Raw genomic sequence first — 6,000 nt, forward strand, 5'->3', positions numbered from 1 at the left:
TTCCTATATTTGACCAAATAAAGGCTTTTTTTCTATTATAAAAATAGTTATGAAATGACAGAGAGAAAATAATTAAAAATGTAGTGTAATAATTGTTTAAAGAAATGTAACAATATTTTTTTAATTAATTAAATTTTAATGACATTAATAAATCAAAGAGGTCAAGTCAAAAGAATATTTTGATTCTTTGAAACATTCATTATACGATTGATTTAAATTCAATTCCCTCTTTAATTTAATATCTATTCTATTCCAAGAAATTAACTTTATTTGATCAAAAAAAAAAAGTACGGCTCCAAGTATAAAATATTTCTTGTATGGCCACAAGAGAAGACATAATTATCATAAAAAATCTACCTATTATATAATTTATATTTATATATAATGAATACAAAAAGATTAGATTAGTTAATTAAGATAATATTTAAGGAGTAGTACTATGTATTGCAGTAAAAAGATGCATCCTTTAACTTGAACAGTCTACCTCAAGTTATGTACATGGATGACAGCTTGAAGAGGAAGAATGTCATATCTTTGGTTACAACATTATTCTGTCTTTCAAGATCGGTATTGGTCCAAAGACCAATATATGATGATCTTTGTATAATATTGTTCTCCAATGCTTAAAAGTTTTGGTCTCCATGACAATACCAAGACTAACTCAATTATCTAAAAAAATTATTTTCCAAGGCAATAGCTTTTTTTTTCTTGGTCTAGATCCCTTAAAGGAGAAATTCTCAACCTTTTTTTATTTAACACAAGTACAAAGCATTTTAAGCTTCAGTGCAAAGGGTGTCCGCAGGGTTATATTTTGAAAGGGCGGGGGCTTTTTTGGAATTTTTGGTTCAAAATATTAAATTTTTTCGGAAAAAAAAAAAAAAAATCAAAAATCCATAGGCATTCATAATAAAATAATTTGTTTGGAATTTTTTTATGATGCCATGTATATTCTCAAAAAAAATAAGTGTTTTTGGAAAAAAAAAGTTTAAAATCAACTGCTGAGCACAAAAAAATTCAAATGTAATATTTTTGGGAGATAAACTTAGAAATCCATAGGCATTCACAGAAAATTAAATTAAATTTTGAATATTAAATTTTTTGAAAAAAATATCAAACATTAATTTTTTTTATTAAAAAACAAAATAGCCCCTCCAGCTCACCACCTACGGACGCCTTGAAGTTATGTACCACTTGTAAGATATTCTTTCCAAATCTTATGTACCCCAGGGGTTACACGTATCCTCATATGAGAACCACTACCTTAATGTATTGGCCATGGTTTTCCAAAGTCTTCTTTTTATTTATTTATTTAAACCAGTGGAAATAATCAAATCGACTTATGTGTAATGTTTATAAAATATGAAATCATTCTAAGTAAAAGTATATTTTTACTTAAATAAAAAAGTAATCAGCTTACAACTTTCGCAGTACTCAAGTGTATGAACCTTTATATACATTGACTAAACTTGATTTAAAAAAAATATTTTTCAGGCCCCAATTAATATAAGATATTTAATGAAAAGGGTACAGGAGGCTCAATCAGTTGGTTTTAATTGTTAAAAAAATACTTACAACGATTATTCCAACTTTATATATTTTTTTAAAATTAATAATAAAAAAAAAAATTGCTTAGTGCAGGTGGCCTCTTATTTTGTAACAATTAGAAATTAAAAAAATGGATATGGCAGGTTAGAACGGTGACATGCTTATAACCGCAGGTCGTTAAATCAGATTTGACTCTATCAATAATTTTGAGTTTTGTTTTGTTTTTTATAAAATATATTTTATTTTTTTAAATTTTTATTTAACTAATAGCTGTAGTGCCCGGAATTTTCCGGATTAATTAGGTGTCGACTAACATAAAAACTTTGCTTAAATAATATAAAAGATAATTACCCTTGAAATCTTTAGTATTCCCCTTCTTTTTTCACGAGCAGACTCACACGTAGCTACTCAACACTTGCATGCTCTCTTCTCAAGAATGAAAAGGTTAATAATAGAAGATTGATAATTTTTATTTAATATGACGTCATGCGCTAGGGAGTACTTTGGTCTCTTGAACGCTCTTTGCCTGAGTCTTAGCTACAAATGATTGTTGCTAAACCTTATTTAAAGTAACGTTCAAAATCCTAGTTCCTTTTTGCCTTTTTTAATATGAGTTTTAACTGCATACGGTCGTTGTTAAAAGTGAGTTCAATACTCATATTTTTTCTTATTTAAGTATCTACGCAACACTAAGATAAACTCAACTATAGCTTTACGGAAAGTATACAGATAAACTTTTCTCAAATGGGACATTTAATCAGGATAATAAAAAAATATCCTTTTATAATACATAAAAAGAGGATATGTCCGGTTAAAAATAGGACTGTTGATCATCCTAAATTATTATACTAATTGTCAAGTCCAGATTAGAGTAAATCTCAGTTCCTACAAAAATGTTAGACTTATCTCAAGTGAATAAAAACCTCAAGAATTTAACTAGGCAATTTGTTGTTGATTCAAAGAATTTACCTTTTTAATATAACCAATTATTTTTTACTGTTCTTAAGATTGATTTTTTTAAATTTTTTCAGAAGATGGATTGTATTGAACGAATCTTCTTCCAAAATGTATAATATAATAGACAAATGAAATAACATTTAAAAATTTTACATGGGAATTTAAAAAATGTTTATATCTTTTCATCTTTTCTACGTAAAAATTACATCCAGCAGCTGCACTTAAACTGATTTTTTTAGCATATTGTTGCTTTTATGCAAAATAGCTTATGAAGTAAAGGATTTGTTACTGAGAAAAAGTTATTTTTAAAGAATTTTTTTCTTATGTAACGTAGATTGTATATATTATTTATATATGACCTACCATTTTCAATTGATTAAAAAAAACAGGAAATAAGAGCATTTTTGGCTCCAATAGGAAATGATACAATGCTTTGATGCAAAACTATGCTACCTAAACAGTATCTTATGTTAATAGCCTTAAGGTCTATATACTTTGTACTTTAGGGTGCATCAAACGCCCAAATGTTTTTGGATTTTCTTACACATTATCTTAAATGTAACACTTGGTGATGAGAACGCATTACAAAGGGGGGAATTAAAAGTTGCAGTAGAATGAAGCAGGCCAGGAGTCAGCCATATTCTTGCTCTAGCAGAAGAAGTCTATATGGGCAATAATGGACTTCTTAATGTTGTTGGCAGTCGGAATGGAGATGACAATTACACTAGCAGAGAGAAAATCGCTCATACGTTGCCTTTTTTAAGGCATTCCTACGACATTTCTAAACTTAAAGACATGGGATAAAAACAAAACTAGTAAATTTTTGTTTCAGCTATTGTTTGCTTGCGTAATGGAACATCTTAATTAAAAATAACATGGATAAAATTGTAATTATATACTGCTGAAAGTTTTGAGTACCTATCTTATTTAAAAAATATCAACGTTCCCTGGAGGCCAATTGGCTCTTAAAAATATTTACTCGGGTCATAACATAAAAAGTGTTATATCGGTCCTAACTATAGGACTAAAAATCGGTCCTTTCCGTCTCGCCTCGTCCCAGTTATCGGTCCTTGGAAAACGTCACAAACTTTCCAGCTCCCTCTAGAAGGTACTCTTTAATCTTATTTTTTAGTAAATTATCTCAGTTTACAATTTGAATTAGTTTATCAAAACTTTCAGTATCTTTAAAACGTATGAATATGATCCCATTAATCATAATTTAGACCTAATTAAAGTCCAAATTAGGCTTATTAAATTGATAGTAGAAACTTTAATAAGGACGTTATGTATCATAGATTGGTCTATGGGATGGTTTTTGCATCCAATCGGGACGTCCTTAAGATTGAGGGACCGATACATTCCTCATAAAAATCCTTAGCTTTCATATTTTTTCCTTAAAAGTAGTCATGTTGCTTATTAAATTAAAGCACTTGATGCAAATAACACCAGTTTTAGTTTGATACTAAACATGACTGGTTTCTATGATATAACTAGGAAGTTATAGGAATTATATATTATGATACCGAGTATATTCAGATTGGGAACCCAAAAACTTACAGTAACATGGCTAAATTACAAAAAAACGTGATTTTTATAAAATCAAGAAAAGATCATTCAAAACCAATTTGTGCTCATTTAAATACTATATTAGCCTTCTTTTAATTAAATATAACCTTTTTCACATGCAATAACATTCTCTACAAAATGACCAACCGATTGGCAGCTCTTGATTATGAAGGCTGTGGTCATGACGTACTATGCTGTCATGATGACACCTCAGAGTAAATCCGAATTAGGCTAACATATACTGTAGGCATTATTCTCTAAGACACCCCAAACTGCAAAGTCCAGGTGTGGAAGAGGGCCACATACAGGCAGATCAGAAGCCAATCATTATGTTGCTACAAACGTTTTGGTTCTTCTTGACTCTAAGGGGTTATAATGGACTTCGTGATGTTGTAGGTAGCTCGGATAGAGATGCCAAAGATCTCTGCGGCCTTATCGGCACTGAGACCAGCCCGGATCACATTGCAAATTTTTAGGTATTCGAACACCAAAAACTAATATTTCATGAGGTCAAATTTGAAAAAGATTACTTAATATTCTTAGAGGCAATTGGGACCCACTTCTGACAGTCCGAAGGACTGATAGTACCGGTCCTGTGACTGAAGTAAACCGAATAATTATGGAATGGCACAACACTACCCAGGACCACCTCCGCCTTCATTGATTTTTTGCATACATTTTTTTAATTATTAAGTATCACATTTGAGAGGATAGGTAAGAAAATCCATACAACATTTACTAATTCTGGGCGTTTGATGCACCCATCTGTATTTCCATTATACCCCAAGTCACCCTAATAGTAACTATATATCTAGTTGCTTTTAATGTATCCACAATCCTCATAATATATATAAATAGATCAATTATATTGTAAATGTACATATTGCTTTTATAATCAGGTTGGATGTTTTGTTCTATATCTCTCTATTGAATTTAGGCAGTATTTAGCTAGAGGATATGCATTTCTGATAAAGCAAATTACGCCTTCTTCATATGTGCATATTAAAACATTCGTTTTTTTATGTATATACGTGTGTATAACCACGATAATTATGATACATCTTACTTCTTCATCATCTCATCCTAACACGGCGCGTTCTTGCATCATACCGAGTAGTCCATTAAAAACTGAACACTTTGAATTGTAAACTTCAACAATTTATCATTTATTAATCAACAATAGAATTTCAACAAAATTTATACTATAAATAGATGTGTCTCGGAGCTCTATTAATGATTAATACAACCGCCCTTAACGCTAATAACGGCTTCCAGGCGGGGGAAGGCCTTGGGCCCACTGCAGAGTTAGTCCTGTTTCATGGTTTCCCAATGCTGGCTGATAGTGACCTTAAGGTCTGGCAACGGAAGAGATAGTTTTCTTTGATTGCTGGTATCAAAAGTTGCCTCTCCATCCTCACAAGGTTCTTTCTACCCATTTTTTTAAATGGTTCTCAAGACAATCTGGTGGAATTCTCCGAGATATCTTGCATGGGCCCTCATAGACTTGAAGGGACTGGCCTGGGCTGTTTTCATTAACTCCTACAGATCCATTTTACCCTTTTTCACCACTACCTTCTTCTTCTCCGACGTTTCAGACTTGCTGAGGGCATAGACGGTGGTCCTGGAGACAACCAGCGTCAAGGAGTGCGCGAATAAAAATTCGTTGATTACGTTCAATTGTCCTTTTCTCGATTTGTACGTAAGCTGGAGAGCTCAGACTTGTTTTGTTTTGTAACTAAATGTTTATGCTTCAATATATTGGAATAAGAATTAATTTTAGTCACTTAAACTTAATTAATTATTCAATTACAAAGTATTTAAGCGTATTTTCAAATTGATTATGGATTATGTACGTAAGGAAATCGTGTACAGGTTAAACATCAAATAAGATGAATAATTCAGAGTGACTGCTAACTTTTCAGGAAAGAATTT

This window comes from Lepeophtheirus salmonis, chromosome 6 (assembly GCF_016086655.4).
Source record: "Lepeophtheirus salmonis chromosome 6, UVic_Lsal_1.4, whole genome shotgun sequence".
Classification (NCBI taxonomy): domain Eukaryota; kingdom Metazoa; phylum Arthropoda; class Copepoda; order Siphonostomatoida; family Caligidae; genus Lepeophtheirus; species Lepeophtheirus salmonis.